The sequence below is a fragment of the Adiantum capillus-veneris genome, chromosome 14 (assembly GCF_014529385.1).
Source record: "Adiantum capillus-veneris isolate H3 chromosome 14, ASM1452938v2, whole genome shotgun sequence".
In the NCBI taxonomy this organism is placed as follows: Eukaryota; Viridiplantae; Streptophyta; class Polypodiopsida; order Polypodiales; family Pteridaceae; genus Adiantum; species Adiantum capillus-veneris.
Genome location: NC_140944.1, coordinates 95,595,669 through 95,614,798, shown reverse-complemented (window position 1 = coordinate 95,614,798; position 19,130 = coordinate 95,595,669).

The window sequence follows — 19,130 nt, the reverse complement described above, 5'->3', positions numbered from 1 at the left end:
TAATATTCAGATCTGTCCAAGAGAAGAAGTTGAGCAGAGTAAGCAAGTATCTATGAAGTTTTTTGAAAATATAGTGGGTGCTACTGGATTAAACAATGAAGCTAGAAAGAGCACTGTGAAAGACATTGTCCACAAGAAAATGCTACCTAGAGAACCTTTGCGAGTGTACCAAGACCACTTGAAGAAGTATGTCACTCACAATTTTATATTTAGGTGGCAAGCACAATAGTTCAAGGACTGCATTTCTTTGTTTCCAGATGATGTGGTTGTCTCCGTCGTTGAATTTGCAGAGAACTACTCCTTCAAGGAGCAAAATGAGATCCAGTCAATGCATTGGTACACTAAGCAGGTCACTATCTTTGTCCTGATTACTTATTTCCGCATCGCATCAGGTGCAATAAAGAAGACCATGCAATTTTTTGTCTCAGATGATAAACAACATGACACCTTATTTGTGTAGCATGCTTTTCTCTTACATGCTCAATGGTTGGAGATCAAGGGCTAAGATTTAGAAAACATTGGGTTTGGTCAGATGGCGCAGCTTCACAATTTAAAGCAAAGCGACCGTTTTACTTTGTTGCTAGATATTGGAGCCTTACTGGCATGGAAATGAATTGGAATTTTTTTTGGTCAGGACATGGAAAGGGGGAACATGATGGGGCTGGGGCTGTCATTAAAAGGGCTCTAAATCATGAGCAATTGAAGCAAAATAGCGTGTGGTTGACTTGTGCAGTTGAAGTTGTCTCTTTTTTGAGAATGCATCTTAGTACTGGAGCAACTGCTATGTATGAGAAGCAAAAGAGGGAGGTCAGTAGGGTGTTCTGGGAGGTCAAGCTAGGCGATGTTCAGCGATCCCATCAGGGTGAAAGCATGTTCACCTGTCATGCTTTTTCATGTCCCGGACAATGCTAACTAGCACAATTTTGACATATGCTAACTAGTACAATAACTTGAGCTACATCTCCAAGATCTATGACATATAATATATCAATAGAAAGAACTTGAAACAAGGAATCCAAATGTACAACCTCCGACAAATTTTGATATTATTTGTAAAAAAATTACCAGATGCCCAACTTTTTGAAGATGTGCTAACTTGAAACTGCTAACTAGCACAAAAAGCGCGACATGTTAACATGCTTTCAGCCATCAATGGGACTGCAAACCATTGAAGGGCTCAAGAGAAATGCACTGTGTGAATGGGTATTCTGAGAACAACACTTGTGCATTGCGATCAAAACGATTGTCATGATTTTGTTTTCCTTGCAGGCTTGGCCATTGGAGAAAGTGTATGAACAGATCACACGTGGAGACGTGGAAATATCACACTTTGGAGCCACTTGCTATTGATTCCCAGTCATACGGAGACTCAGACGTTGAGGAGTCTAGACAATTTTGCTGTCACTTTTGAAGAGAATAATGAGGAGGCTGTTGACTTCTACATTTTGAAGTGTGTAGTAGCTAAGGGCCTAACAACTAACGGGCAAATTGATGCATGGGGCAACAAGATAGAGAAGCATACTTATATGGTCACGGGCCATTGGTATAAATCCCTACAAGCAAACTTGTATGAGCTGTGGGATAACAAGCCAATAGTTTTCATATATTCCCACTTGATAAGGGCAATAAAGTTCCCTATGGAGCCTGTAGTGCTCGATGGCATAGGAGAAGTGTTCGAACTTTCCAATGAAAACCATGAGGCAATATACAGTAGCATGCCCTTTGAATTGTAAATCAAATCTGATTTTATATCATCTAGAGAAAGATTGAACAAGATGGAATTGGTGTAAACGTACGATGAAATTGACATGTTGGTTTTTGAGAATGCTTCACCACTCCCCCCTCCCCCCCCCAAACATCACCACTAAAAAGTGTTGCAATTTCAAAAAAAACTCAATAAAAATTTTACCACTTTTTAGTGGTACTAAAGTGGTTTAGCACCACTAAAAAGTGGTTAAGAATGCTTCACCACTCCCCCCAAACATCACCATTAAATGGTGTTGCAGTTCCAGAAAAATTGTTGCAAAAACATAATAAAAATTTAACCACGTTTTAGGGGTTTAGCACCACTAAAAAGTGGTTCTGAGACATTCAGAAGTGTAGAGACATGTATAGTGCAGAGACAGTAAAGTGCCAGAACTTCTGTATATTACAAAAAGTATATTACAACAATTATCCAGAAACGTCTACATATCCACCAAGAATGTACAATATATAACGTTTCTGGCACTTCCGGATGTACAATCTCATTCATCTCCATTTATAACAAAGTGCTCAAAGACTAGACTCGAAAGTTCATCTTTGGGATTGCTGATGGGGTTTGCCTATGTATACTCCAGGGTATTGGGGGTTAGTGCTCATCTGCACAGCCATGGCAATAGTGTGCACGTGAGGTAATCAGGGTCTTGTACTTCATCAAGAGGATCAAAGGTGGGTGGACATATACAGTTGTCCCAGACATTGCGCAGATTTTTATATTTGGAGTCATCTACCAACAATTTCCGAGAGGAGTCATATTCTGGAAAATTGTTCCAGACATGGTAAAGGGGCTTGAAAGACACAGGTTCACCTGCAAGGTCTCTTGGAGCTCCAGCAATCTCTTCAAAATACGACCACTTTTCACATTGACAATTTGAGAAGAGATCCCTAAAGTAATAAGCCCTATGTTCCCATATGTCTGGCCAACATGTACTGAGGATATGCTCAATGTTAGCAGTAGTACAAGTGCTCCAAATCATTGCATCTGCTATTTGCCTCAAATCCCAAACAAATTGCTCAACATCTCTACGGTAGTAGATCCACAACTTCTCGTACACTCTTTTTAGTTTAACTCTGTTGGAAGCTGGACGTGGAGGGTGTTTAAGTTGTCCATTCTTTGGATCACGTTTGGTTACAGCTCGTTTCACGAATAGTCCATCGAGATCAAGGATGATGAGCTTTTTGATCTTGCAGAAATTCGAAACAAGATATCCCCATCCAGGGCAGTTTGGCAAAATCTCCTCAATTTCGGGGCAAACTGTTGGTTCCTGGTCTTCCTCTACTTTATCTGGTGTTACATCTGCATCTTACTCTGCATCCTACTTAGCTGCTATGTCTTCAACCTTCTCATCTGGTTCTTGAACATATCCAATCCAGCTAAGTTCTTCCATAGACAAGTACCATGCCTTAAAAACCTCAATCAGACTGACATATTAACCTTTTCAAAATACACTTGAAAAGTATGACTTCCAGGCTATTGATTTCCATTTCATTAATTTCGTGAACTTCTATGGCAACAGTCCACTTGGCAGGAGATACTAGAGGAAAAATAAGCTCTACTTGAAGATGATCATGATGATGTCGGAAAGAACAATACGAGTACAATAAATAGACAGTCAATGACCAATATGAGTACAATAAATAGACAATCAATGAGCAATAAACAACTAGTGAACGAAAAATAAAGCTGTCGTTTCATTATCATCAAAATGAGGGTACAAAAACAAAATTACAAAGAGGCTACAAAGCACAAAAGGTTAATAGGGGCTACAGAAGTTTCTTGCGAGACTTTGGTTTGGGAGGTTTAAGGTTGGGTGCTTGGAGGTTAGTCTTTTTCCGAGTAGATGAAGGCTCCTTGGATTTTTTACCTCCTGGAGTAGGCTCTGGAGGCTCGGATGCAACCTTAGCTTTTTTCTTTGGTGTGGCGCGCTCTTCATTGTTGCTCCTCTTTTTTCTACGCCCCAAAATCTCTGCACAAACATATGAAATAAGAAGTTCCGAGTCCTCATCAGACAAGTTCACTATTGTATCCTTTTCAATTGTCTTCTCAGATGATTTTTTAGCATCCTCTACGTCCTTGTTCATTGCAGGTTCTGTCTTTAGAGGCACCTTGGCTGACTCCTTGGATGCGTCACCTTGAGCTCTCACTACATCTACTCTTTTTTCAGCCCTTTTTTTTGCCTTTTGTTGGTCCGGAGTGTCTTCACCTGCTTGTTTTTGGGATGCATTCTTATCCCCGTACCCACCACACATGCTATCAATATTGGGCTTGCGTGATGACCCATATTGGGAGTGTGCTACATAAAAGACAATGTAATAATACTCAATATTAAGTTATGTGAACATTCAAAGAGAAGAATGTTCCACATAATATTACCAATTCCATCAACAGGAGATCCAAAGATGCCTTCCATTGGATGTTTCTCTGCAATTACATGGAGAAAAGAAAGAAAATGGTTAAGAAATGAATCTACAATCAGCTTCATATCATAAGGTATAAAAACATCGATTACCTGTACATCCATGCTCATCCATGTTTGCCTCTCCAGGTGCCAGCAGCTTCGAAGCATCTTTTAAAGGTTCCTCACATCCATGAAATAGACACTGGCCGGCAGACTTATAGGCAATTACAAAACAAAGTGGGTGATACGGATGTTGACACCGGAGCATGATAGACATCCCACAAGCAACACAATCACCTAACTGCACACAGCTATTGTCCGATCCCAAATGAACAGGCAGCCTGACAGGATGGATATGCATTCTTGACTTGAACAAATTAATAATTGTTTCCACAAATCGAAGATGCCCTGCCGCCACTTCTACTTCCCATAACAAAGTGTCATGCTGAACCTGTAAAAAAATAGCACTGCGTACTTTATAAAACAGTATAAGTGTTTGTGCATTACTTTCAAGAGTCTTCATCACATTATGTGGTACCACTTAAGAGTGTTATATAAACACATTTAAGTGGTCTTTTACCATATAAAATGGTCTCTAACCATTTTTTTCTAATTAGAGTTTAACCACTTTTAAGTAATATCAACTACTACTAGGTGAATCAATCAAGCTTACATACCTGTAACTGTGCTGCCTCTTCACCTAGGTTATCGAGATTGTGCACTTCAATATCAAGTCCCATGTCTTTGAGAGCCTCCTTTCTGATTTGAATCAAGGTCTCAAGCTTTGCCATTGCTTCCTCGTTTGGTACAAGTCCAGCCTTATGCAACTTGAGTTCCTCCATATCCTTGTTCAGTCTCTCTACGATCTTGGCGGCGCCTCGCATCAAACCAACCTGCTCATCTCTCTTTTGTCTTTGATTGATCTAAAGAAATTTTTATTGCTTCGAGACATTTCTGCTTCTCTTTTAACTTTTCAACAGCATTAGCCTTCATGTTAGAAATAGCTGCTACATCAGCCGCTGACGCAGAAAATGTAATCGAGGAAACATTTGACATTCCAAATGTTCCCATCAAGCCAAAGGGCCGCTTCTTTAGAAATTCCTCCTTAGCCTGCCCTGAAAATTGATGTCCACCTGAGTATGTCTGCCAGTCAAAGCCTGTGCCAGTACTGTCAGTGTAATTAGGCATATTTTCTGCATTAAATTTCCACTCGCTTCCAAGACATGGACCATTTGTGGACCTCCATTTCTCCAATTTCCTATTTAAAGTTTTCTGTTGGCGTAACATTTTGATAACACCTTCAGCATACACAGCCCATGCAACTAAACCTTCAGAATCTTCAGCGGCCTTGCACTTCTGCCAAGTAAATCCATGTGCAAAATGCACGCCTACCTCGTTGTTTGGGGGAGCTCCCTGATATACTTTGTGGTATAGCAGGAGACATTCTTTATACATTTCAGGCGTCAGCCCCTTTAAATGCATCTTCTCCTTTTGGTGGCGCTTGTAAAGCCATACACTAAGCCACTCCTCATCCGAGAAATCATCATCACATAGGAGCTTCGAATCCTGGCCAACCAAGCATAGCCCATATTTGGTATGAAAATCTTCCTTGGTGAAGCAAAATTTTGTTTAAGTGGGTAAGGCCACTCGTGGTACTATCCACCTCCCTATAAAAACATATAAGAATGCATGTTAGTATGTAATGAGACATAATTAAACTTGTTTTATCAACAATAAGAAGTGGTTGAAATGATTTCTGCACCAATATTCTCAGTGGTATTGCAAAATGTTTAAGTGGTGGTGTACCACTAAATGGTTCTCAACCACTTAAAACTGGTTAGGTAACACTAAAAAGTCCTGCTACACCACTATTTTCTGGTGATACATCACCTTTTGGTGTTTCTTCACCACTTTAAAGTGGTGCTCCAACACATAAAAGTGGGCTAAACCACTGTTCAATTGTGCTACACCAATGTGAAGTGTTGTACACAACTTAAAACTGGTGCTCCTAAAAAGTGGTGCTACACCAATAGAATGTGGTATCTCCTTGTAAAGCTTCATCACTTAAAAGCACTTAACCACCACTTTTAGAAAAGATGCAGAACTAACGATTATTGCACTTTTGTAAAGCATCACTAAAAAGTGGTTCTACAGCACTGAAAGTGGTTGACCATCACGCACCACCACTTAAATGTGATTTGAACCACAAAAAGTGGTGACCACCACTTTATTGGTGTTTACCACTTTATACGAAATAACGTTCAGGTTAAGAAGCACCACTTTTCAGTGGTCCTACACACTTTAAAGGCACCAAATAATGTTCTAGTTAAGAAGCACCACTTTCACTACAAGAGGCTATTCATATTAGCGACGCTCACACAGCGACGCTCAAAAAAAAAAATCCCGGCGTGGCTATGAGCGTCGCAAATTTCTTTGTTAATTTGCGACGCTCATAGCGACGCCGGCTGGGCTAAAAAAATAACCGAGCGCGCCCAAAAACTCAGATCTCAGATTTGAGTTTTTCGGCGCCCTCAAGCAAGGAGCAGGTAACGCTCTCCCTCTCTCTCTCTCTCTCTCTCTCTCTTTCCTCTCCACACACACACACACACACACACACACACGAGGAGAGGAAGGAGAGCCAGGTATGCTCCTTCCCTCTCCTCATTCTCATGTTCCCTTCCCCTCTTTCTCTCTCCCTCTCTCTCTCTCACACACACACACATACACACACACACATAGTGTTTTTGAAAGAGAGAGAGAGAGAGAGAGAGAGAGAGAGAGAGAGAGAGAGAGAGAGAGAGAGAGTACCAACATAAACAAAAACGCACACACACATACATAAACAAAGAATGCACACACACATTGAGAGAGGAAAAGAGAGAGAGAGCATGCATAAACAAAAAACGCACGCATTGAGAGAGGAAAAGAGAGAGAGAACATGCATAAACAAAAAACGCACACATTGAGAGAGGAAAAGAGAGAGAAAACATGCATACGATCCAAAAAAATGCACACACATTGAGAGAGAAAGAGAGAGAAACTAATTTAACGTCGTAGGAAACTAATTAAAATTAAAAGACCTAAAGATCTAGCCGACGAGGAGTTGAACTCAAGACCTATTATTCAAGAGGGAAATGGCATAATCAATCTATCATACTTGGCATGGGTGATAGAAAGGTTATACCATTTATCTCTTTTTATTGGCACACACATCCACACACGCGCACACACACAAGAAGAAGAGAGTTATAACGTCGTAGGAAACTATCTTAAAAGACGTTAAAGATTAGGTTATATGTAGACTTACATTAAATTAGATTTAGGTTTATTTGTAACTAGATTTACGTTTATTTACGCTAGATTTAGATTTATGTTATATTAGATTAGATTTAGGTCTCCATAGACTGCGATGCCTGCATGAAGCGGGTGAAGAAAGCCCTCAATGGAATATAGGGTATTGCTGCCTTCACTCATGGTGGGCTCCGTCGATCCAAAAGTACTGGTGAAATGTCTTCAAAAGATAGGGAAGAAGGTGGATCTTCAGGGCGGCAAGAGTCACTACATCCCCGACACAATGACCATCTAGAAAACCTCTAGTCATTCAACAGCAACTTCAAAGTTAGTAACAAGAGCAAGAACGGTCTAAAGGGCCAATTGCTGTCGTCAGATGTGGATGGAGATGAGGCAGCGTCACCGCCGGAAGTTAACTCTCACATCTTTAGTGATGAGAATGCCAACTCTTGCCGAGTTATGTGAAAAATTATGTGTTAAATCAGTTTTAAGGTTCTTATAATCCCTGTTAGTTTAGTTCTTTGTTTTTAATATAACATAATTTATGTTAGATTTAGATTTATGTTATATTAGATTAGACTTAGGTTTATTTAGGTTTACCCACACACACACACACACACACACACACACACACACACACACACACACACACACACACACACACACACACACACACACACACACACACACACACACACACACACACACACAAGAAGAAGAGAGTTTTAACGTCGTAGGAAACTATCCCAAAAGACGTTAAAGATTAGGTTAGATGTAGACTTACGTTAAATTAGATTTAGGTTTATTTTTAGTTAGATTTACGTTTATTTAGATTTATGCTTATTTACGTTAGATCGAGTCCACGCAAGAATTACTTACGGTTTAGGGTTTAGGGTTAGACGAATAGTGAAAAGATCTACGGTGAAAAGATGTTAAGATGCTGTGAAGTGCTACAGCTAGAGAAGAGGCAAAGGGGTTTTGTCCACCACATGTGGACCTAGACTGAATGCACGTAGGGCACCCTCACTGAAGAAGCAAATCTACGAAGGTCATCAAGCGTATCTTCCAGAGAATCATGTGTTACGCGACGGCTTTTTGGGAAGAGAGCCACCAAGGATGTCTGCACAAGCATGGTTAGAGCAGAAGGAGATGTGCGATGACGGATTGCCTCCAGGGATGAAGAGACTATCTCTATGGTACGAGTTACCATACTGGCCCTGACTCATGATCAATCACTTGCTCGATCCAATGCACATATTCAAGAATGTGGGTAATCTACTATGGGACCATCTGACTGGCAAGAAAGATACTTTGGGAGCCAGAGTTGACCTTAGAAATGTGGATCGTATGGAGCAATATTGGCCGCAAACAGCGTCTGATGGATCGATAAAACTCCCTAAAGCACCATGGATTTTCACAGGAGCCCAAGAACGCAAAGTAAAAGAGACCATTCGATCTTTGCGGACCCCCACTGGCGTAATGCACTCGCTTCGAACGTGTTTTACTAAAGAAGGAAAGCTTACCGGTTTGAAGTCACACGATTGGCATAAAATGTGTCAGGTACGTTCATAGTGGACTTTAATATCATTGCATAAAATGTGGACTTTAATATCATTGCTGCACATACTTTACAGTTTATTTTACCGGTTGCCATTGAGGGATGTTTGTCTCTCGACATCCGTAACACAATCTACAAACTTGCAAAGCTGGTGCAATGGATCTCACAAAAGGAGATCAATGTAGACTCCATACCATTCGCCAAACTAAATGCTGCGGAGCTTGTGTGCATGTTTGAGAAACATTTTCCTACTACAATGCTAACCATTCAGGTGCATCTTCTTGTTCAAATAGTTGATGAGGTGGAAATAGCTGGCACAGTTCATTCCAGATGGATGTTCTTCTTAGAACGTTTCATGAAAACGCTTAAGGGATATGTGCGTCAAAAGGCACGTCCGGAGGGTAGCATGGCAGAAGGTTGGTTGGTATCAAAGTCCCTAGTGTACATTGGAGAGTGGCTAGACGGATTTGATAAATCCCGGGACACGCTATGGCGAACCATAGATGATGAGCGCATATCTGGGATTGTCATGTGCAATCTTGGTGTTGAGAAGAAGATGACGGAAGATCTAGAGGCTAAAATCAACCGATTTTGCATGCTTCACAATCCAGTGATGCAAAAGTGGATTTCACAATATGAGGATGCAAAGCAAGAGCGACAAAGGGCACGAATCGAGTGGAGACGGGGAAGACGACCACCGATGCACTATCCAGCGGTTCTGGAGAGCCTACCAACCTTCATGAGCTTAAGATGGTTGCACAACCAATTGAAAAGCACACAACAATGCGGTGACGAAGTGATTGAGGAAGAGTGGGAGTACTCTCGGGGTTGCGCGACCAAGGTAAGTTTGCAATGTACGACTAGCTAGTGACTTTATTTCTAAACGTTTGAACGGCCACTCATAATCTTTGTTCGTTGTAGTATAAGTTGTACACAGCAGCATGGTGTAAAGGTCGACATTTTAGGGTGGAACGAATCGACAAAAAGCGTTTTACTCAAGATTGTGGAATCATGGCAAAATTTGAACAGTCTAGTCGACGACGTTCCTCTGATGCAGATCCTGTGGTGGTGGAACTCACTTACTTCGGCATGCTGCAAGAGATTTTTAGGATCGATTACAGAGGATTTTTTGTCGACTTGTTCGACGTGCAATGGTTCAAGATAATCATGGAGGGTCGCAACGCTACTGTGCGTAGAGGAGAGTCTGGTTTTCTTGAGGTGGATTCTACTAAGAAATGGACTAACCTAAGAGACACTTTCGTACTACCCGAGCATTGTGAACAAGTAAGTATGTAAATAGTTAACATCCCCCTTTTACAAGTTATGTGCTTGAAAGCTCTCATGTAAGTTATGTGGCTCTGGCAGGTAATATTTCATCCTACAAAGTCTACATCAAACTGGTGGTACGTCATAGAGGTAGCCCCTCATAGTGCAAGGACGTATGAAGGCTACCATGTGCCAATCACAACGGCATCAATGGAGGAGATCAGAGAAGATGCTCAATCAGAAGCCGCTGCGGTGGTGCCAGACGAGCATCAAGATGCTACTACTATATATGGGGTGCATGCAGAGGAGCTACAAAATGAAACAGAGGATACGTGTTTAAACGGAGAGCTCTATATAGATATAGGAAGTTATGCTGAGTTATGCGAGGATGAGAGAGAGATCTCTTAAAGCCACAAATATTGTATTTGAACAATTTTGCTCCGTGTTGTAAAAGCTCTGGCTCTCTAAGTACCTTTCATGGTGTATAACGCTCTTTTCTACTCGCGCTCACATCTTTTGATTGAAAATTCTGAGTTTTCGACTTGCCTCTTCTATCACTCGATTCATTGTGTCATTGTATTTATATGCGTCATTACGTCATTGTATTTAATGGTCTTTGCGTCATTGTCTACTCTATTCATTCAATATTAAGTTTAAATATTCGTGTGTTTAATGCAGGTATGGATGATGAGGAGTTTCTTTCTTCTTTGTCACCGCAGCAGAGACAGTGGTACGTGGAGCGTCATCGCTCTGGAGCATCATCGCGCGTTCCTACACCATCCGCATCTCCCTCTCTTTCGGAGCATTCGGCGCGCTCCGAAGCTTCGGCGTCGACGAGACGAGCTTCACACTCGTCTAGACACCGGTGCTCTAGTGGTGGCGGTGGCGGTTGTTGTGGGGATTCCGCCACCGATGCCTCCACACCGCCTCGTGTTCGACGAGGCTCTTTACCCTCCCCTTCTTTGCCCGCCCCCACACCAGCCACAGCATCGCCATCTACGCCAGGTTTTGCACGGCTGACTGTTCCTAGAAGCTACACACCTCTACCTACTCCGCCAGGAGCCACCCCACTCGACACTCCTCGCTTCGGGGCCCAGACGCCGGTGGAGACACCTGACGTCCGTACCCCCATCGACACGCCGCTAGAGACCCCTGCCGGGATACCCAGGTTCACGCGTCACCGTCCAGAGGGCTTGTCTTACTCCATCGACTTCAGCGGCGGCATCATCATGGATGATGACGGCAAGAAGGTGATCTTGCGCATGCGTGGTCTTTGCTCTCAGCTGTTTAGACACTACATACTAAACAAATGGAGTGAAGTACCAAGTGATTTAAAAAACAGAGTCATCAACATACTTCATGATGAGTTTCCCGTTCCAACACGGGATCAACGCTTCAATGAAGACCTGATGAAGATTCGAATGCGCGAATACTGCAAACACAAGCGTTCCAAAGTGCAAAAAGCAATCAAGAATGGGTGGAACAGGCCAGATTGGCTGGCCAAAGAAGATTGGAAGAATGCGAAGAAAGCAGCGCGCGAGAATCCCGACAAGTGGAAGCAACAAAAGGATGCAGCCAGAGCGCGAGTAGAGGCAGGGAGCTCGCACCACTTGGGGAGCGGTGGATGGGCATCATTTGAGGCCGATTTTGTAAGTGTTTTCACATTGCTCTTTATGTTCGATAGTTTAGGGTTTATGAGTTTTTTAATTCTAACACAATGAAATCTTTTTATGTTTTGACAGTGGTCGATGACAGGACGTGATCCCACACCATACGAGCGCGAGTACGCAGGCAGGAAGGGCTTAAACGCCCTGATGGACATTCTCAGTTCTCGCGGCGGCATGGTTAGTATTAGGGTTTACTCTTTTTTATTTTTTGTATTGTTTTATAAATGTCGTTATATGTTTATACTTATTGAAAGCTGTCTTATTGTCTTTTTTTGCAGAATCCGACAGATACGCCGCTTGGACGCGATGAGACGTCTGACTAGACGACGTATGAGCGTCGCTATAGTCTTCAGTGTAAACGTCGCTATAAGCGTCGCTATCAACGTCGCTATATAGCGACGCTCGTAGCGACGGTTTTAGCGACGCCGGGGGTTATAAAAACCCAGTGTATTTCCGTCGCTAATAGCGTCACAAGAGCACACAACCTCTTGTAGTGTTCATAGTGATGTTCACCACTTTATAGTGGTCTTCCCCACTATAAACACCGCTTAAATGTGATTTGAACCACAAAAAGTGGTGAGCACCACTTTATTGGTGTTTACTACTTTAAACCAAATAGCGTTCAGGTTAAAAAGCACCACTTTTCAGTGGTTTTACACACTTTTAAGGTACCGAATAACGTTCTAGTTCAGAAGCACCACTTTATAGTTGTGTTCACCACTTTATAGTGATGTTGACCACGTTCTAGTGGTGCAGACCACTAGAAAGTGGTGCTTCTTAACTAGAACGTTATTCTGTACCTTAAAAGTGTGTAGAACCACTGAAAAGTGGTACACCATCATGATGCTTCGCTTAAAAGTGATGCTTCACCACAAAATAGTTAGGGTTTTCCACTGGAAAGTGATGCACCCATTGTATCGCCAGTTTTTACTAGAACCTTACCTCTTTTTAGTGCTGCCCAGCACTTTAAAGTGGTCCAGTATCACTTTTAAGAGATGGTGCACCATAGCAACATAACTATGTAGTGATGCAACCATGGTTTCTGCCCAACTTTAAAGTGTGCTGCAGGTGCACCACTTCAACAGAGCATATCAGTGGTGCTGTACCCACAAAAAGTGGGGTTCACCCACTTCATATGTAATAGAGGTGTGCACACTACTTTTTCCTAATAAAGCAACACTTTAATTGAATCCATGGGGGAAATACTTGCATCTAACCTGCTGAATATTTTTCTTCTTAGGTGTACCCTTGGGGGACTCGAAAGTTCTTTTTGTAGCATGCATGTGCAAAAAATTCAGAAATTTTACAAGACATAAAACCAATTTTAGAAATGCATGCATGATGCATCTAACCTGTTTTGATAGGCGACGTAGAGCTCTTTCCCTTCCTAGGTGTACCCTTGTCAGAGTCTGAAGGTCCTTTTGTAGCCTAGTTCTTCATCCTGAAAAAATCACAAATGCCACATAGATACAAGATCAATAGTTAAATGCATTCATGCTTGAACCTGCATGATGCATTCGTATAAGCATGCACACAGAGTTGATAAAATCTACATTCATGCTTCAAGCTGCATGATGCATTTTTATAAAGTATTCACAAGGGTGATCAATTAGATGTGCACAATGCATATACATTCCAGAAATAAATTCTAAACTTACACATGCATCATTAATAGTTACAACCATGATTATCTTGGCACACATTCTTTTTTTTTTTTTTTGCAATACCCTCCGCAACAGAGGGCAGACCATATTGCCAGGGGTTGAACCTGGGTCCTTACGCACCCACCCATTCACTTTAACCACTAGGCCAAGCCCCCTTTGGTTATCTTGCCACACATTTAGAGACAAGCATACAATGCTTCTACATCTGCATGAAGCATGTTAAAACATGGATCAATGCTACCTGGAAATGCTACCTAGGAAAACTAGCCACATTCAAATTCAACCAACATTTGAGATAGAATGATTCAAGCTACATGATGACACATACCTGTTGCTGCTGCAGGGGATTTTTACTGAAGTTGATGACCAGCCCAACAAAAATTACTCCTCCTGAATTTGCTTGCTGTTGTTGTGATGTTGCGGCTTGTTGCTTCGGCTAGCAAAGAAACGCAAAGGAGGGAGGAAAGAGGGAATCAGAAACTTGAATGGCGCTGGCGAGACAGAGAGAGGGGGGAGGAACGAGCGAGACAGAGTGGGAGGGACGAGACTCGAGAGAATATTTGCATTAAGTGCTTGAACACACCTTGAGGTGATCATTAACGAGTAAGCGTTTTCACTTAGTACACGTCAAATTTTAACCCTTTTTTTCCCACAAATTTTGCATTTAATCCCACTATTTCAAATGCCTAAACCACACATTTTCTCAACCCCAAAAACCATATACTATATAGTGGCAAAAGCGGTCCACCTATACATGCTTTCACCCATGCACACTACATAGACCAAAAAGGGAAACTGTACAAAAAGGATCAACCAGTGTTTGAACGACCCACATACTAGCTCATAGAAGTGTGTCTAGTGATAGATCAGAAAGGATGGTTCATTTCATAGGAAAGAATCTATTATAGCCCATCCTCTCTAGAGTTGAAGGATATTACCCGAGTGAACCCAGAAATCTGTTCAGAGCCAAACTCTCCTCCATCGAAATCAGACTTCGATGTTGTGACCAAACGAGCATATACTTTGACCAAAACAATCATATATATAGACGAGAGTCTAACATCTATGATACCTTGGATCCTGAAACCACTGAGGTGGTCCGTGGCGGGCAACAAGAAGAGCAACCTCTAGACACCCTTCAAGGCTCCCGTGTTGCTCAATGGGACTGGGGCACAACACAACACAAACCAAAACAACAAACCCCCAGCCAAATCCCAACTACACAAGGGGCACCACCTAGTTTAAGAGCGAACTAGGACGCAAAAGAGGAGAATCGTTAGAGCAACCCATAAACAAGCAAGGAATTTACACTAACCCTAACACCAATGGAACACTCTCACACACTAAAACACGAGAGAGAGAGAGAGAGAGAGAGAGAGAGAGAGAGAGATAGTGCTCGGGCTGCTTTGAAACGTATCGGCAATGATCAAGCAAACACAACTATATATTTAAGAAAGAGAGAGAAAGTGGGAGGGGGTGCTTGTTGCATTAATACCTTCTTACAAATTTGTCATGACAAATCAAAGTGAAATTAGTATTTGTTCAACATAGCTTGCGTAAATTTCACCACAACACATCACAAGAAAAGCCACCCTAATCACTGTCTTAAAGCCAGGGGAGTCCTCTCCACCCTGTCGCCCTCTTACAGTATGTGGGATTTATGGCTAGATTGATGACAACACCAGAGACAAGCTATCAAGAACTTAACAGAAAACACCAAGACACTTACGCATCATTGTTGTCCATTACTTCACGTTGGAAGGGAGACAAAATATCCAAGCTTAGTCCAAATCCACCCTCCTTGATTCAGCAAATGTTGGGCTTACACTAGTAGGAGAAATGATAGATTTCCTACTCTCAATTGAGTGATCACTCTCTCTCTTACAATGGCATAGAGTTCCCTTGCTAATCCCCTATTACAACAAATGCACATGCATAAGACAATGAGCTTCCACTCAAGAGCTCCTTCTAGAGAGGTTGAGCTTGGCTTCTCAAGCTATAGCATAGTGCTCTTGCTTATGGCTCCTCTTGTTGTGCTAGCTACACCCTCCTTTTATAGCAATTTTGAAGGCTAGGGTTACTCCTCTAACCATGGTTGGGTTAGATTTTCAGCAATTTATCTAATTTCTTTTGCTTGGAATTATCAAGAAGTTGGTGGGGAAAGAGAGAGGAGAGAAATGGAGGTGATAGGACTTTTCATGGTGGGTTAGTGTTAGTAGAGTTAGTATTAATTTACAAATGGAATTGGAGATTTACAATGGGAGTATCCATGTAGGATACAAATAAGGAAGAAAAACTCTTAAGAGGTAAGAAAAGGTGGATTTCTTACAAGGTTGATGCTCCAAGTGTCTTGAGTAGGGCCAATTTTGACGCTTGTTGACGGTCCACTAGCTTTGACGGTACATTTTTTCTCCACTCTTGACCTTCCTTGAGAGACAAGGTAATTGAAGCTGAGTAATCAACCACCATGATGCTGTCTTTTAAGAGAAGAGGCTGAATTTTGTGGTTTTTTTGAAAGATATGGGTAATTTGGAGGAGGAAAAATGAGACTAGGTGGTCAATTTTGGAATGGAATTGTGTGTGGGAGGTATGAGTTCACCATGGTTTCTCTTATTCTTCAAGGTTGAGGAGAAGGTGAGTAGGGTGCAGAGAGGAGTGGTGAGAGAGGTGGGGATGATGAGTGGAGAAGTGTGTGTGAAAGAGGAAAATGATAAAGTGGAAGAGAGAGTGTGGCTGCATAGCATGGGAAAACTGGGGTCCACTAATAAAATCATAGCTCACAGCTCGTAGCTCAAAAAAATATGAAAACATTTGAAGCAAAAGTTCAGCTCACGAGCTACAACTTTTGTTTGTATCACCTTTTCAAATTCGGAGAGCAAGTGAACTTTAAAAATTCAGCAAAACCGATCGTTTTTTTCCACTGCACAAAGTCCTTGTGGGGTCCTTCTTTGGATGATTCTTTTGAATACCTCCAAGAGTGAGCCCTCCATAGTGCATGTATGCATGCCACCTACCCTTGACCTTATTTGGTAGGTCTATAATTGAAGATATTGTTGAGATCATGATATAAGTGAATAGTACAACTAAGAAAATCAAATATTGAGGGGTCTAAAAAATATGTACATGTCAAATATAAATAATATAAGTGGAAAAAATATAAAGGGGTCAAAAGAAATCTCCCTCATTATGAGGCTACCATAAAAAGATAAATATTTTTGGTGTTCTAATTTTTTAGAAAAAAAAACAAAATAGATGTAGGAAGGGAAAAATCACAATAGTGAAAAATATACACATAAATAAAACTAGTTTTTTTGGATTTTTGTTGGGGTGGAGTTACACCAAATATAAGAGAAGCTTACATGAAAATATTTCTATATGGAATAAAGAGTATGAAAAATGGTAAGAAAAATTGTGGTAATGGTGAGGCAATGTACAGAGCATAAATAACACACACCTAGGTAGAAATATTTAAATAAATACCAAAATAATTATGAAAAAATCTTTTATTTAGGCCCTATATACAAAGAAATATTTACATACGCATGGGCCATAATATACTTATATTTTTTATTTTTTTGGCTCAACTAGCCCAATGACTAGCTAATTGAGGGGTTTTTATTTCAGTAAGGAGATATGGAAAAAAGTCCCGTAACTCACACTCACCTATATACAGTGAAAGGGTGAGGGTAACCACAGTGTTTGAGTGATTTGATAGGGTGAGGTAGCTTACTATGGCAATTATGGAAAGCCGAAAAACGGCTATCACCACAAAAGCTTATATCATAGGAGACCCATGGGATAGACTATATCAAGGCAAAGATAATGCTATCTACAGCTTGACTTGGTGAATAATTTGTCATATTTCAGGGAGGTACATAAGAAACTATGTAGAAGGTTTACAGATGCCAAACATCAACAGTGCTAACCAAAGTATACCTTCACAGTCCCAGAAGGTGAGACTAAATCAGAGCCAAAAAAATTTGAACTCTTACAATGAAACAGGCTATAGTGATCACACTAGGAAGGGGGGATCTGCAAATCCATCAAGCTCAGCTTATGTACTAGGAAATGCTACATTAGTGAGAAGCCCTAGAGCTGTTAGCCAGCAGATCTCTTCAAAGCAAAAACCATTGAAAGATCAATGTATGGTTGTTGGAAGTTTCCAATTGACCCATATTCCATCAGAATATGTAGACAAATGCCTATATGAAGATCATCAGGGACAAAAGTTTCAACTAATCTCCACAAGTCAAATTCAAAAGCCAACAAATCCCATAGTGTTTAAACAGTTACATGTGATCAAGCTCACATATGCATATCAAGATGCACATTGTAACGAATAGCAGCAAGATCATGATCTTGTACAAACCCCTATGGATGGCCCGACTGAAATCAAAGACTATCTGAAGATGATGCAAAGCCTCAAGTTGCCACAACAGGTGACAAAAAAGTCAAAGTCAATGGGATCTAAAGTCCATAAAGCTACACAAAGGTCACCACCAAAATCTCCTCCGAAGAGACAGTTTCTCCTAGAAAGTACAATAGATCTTCTAAGATCAAGGGTTACTTAGATGCAGGTGGACAATGCTCAACAATTGCAAAAAGGTGCAATATTACAGCCAATGGAGTCAACATCGATTGAAGCAGGTGGTCAAAGCAAAGAAAATGCAGATAAAGTTCAACCAAAGGATGTTGCCATAGCAAAACAAGTCAATTCAGACACAAATCCTGAGACGATCAAATGCAACATTTGGTGAAAACAAAGACAAGCTGTCAAGAAAATTAAAGTTAGATTTTCAATTACACAAGAACCTCATGTCTTTTCGTACTTGGAAAAGATGTGGTCAACCACAGCTGGAAGATGCTCCTGAATTTGTGAGAATATCTAGAGACAACGAGAAGAATGCTGGGGAATCATCTCCACCACCATTGAAGTAAGTTCACAGATCATCATAGCTCAATTCCACGTGATCATAGCAAAAGATATGCCATAAGACATCATAATGGGAATGCCAATGACCCAGAAGATGTTAGAGATACGGAATACAAACATGATGGAATTATCACAGACATGAAAGAATGAAGAACAAGGTTGGTCACCCACAGACGACATCACGAAGTCTTGAAGCATAGTTAACATGGAGACCGAGACTTATATCAAAGCAGATCTTATTGAAGATGATTCATCTCCATCAATCAGAACTTCAGAAGAGCTTAAAGAAAATCAAGCAGTAGAAAGTGAAAATCAAACAAAGCAAAGGGCAGCCACAATAGCTATTGAGGAGAGAATGCCACCAAAGCTAGAAATAAAGAAGAACGGGGTTGCAGACAACTAAGAAGCAATAGGAAGTCCACAAATCCAAACATTTCCAGCTAAATCCGCCAATGTAAGTCAAAATGGAATACAGAGTCTCAAGCTATCCTCCATAGAGACACAACTAGATCAAGACCATGGAAAAAGCAGTACAAAGATCTTGAATAGAACCAACAACAAGAATAGCTATAGCCAAAAGTCAAATGCCGA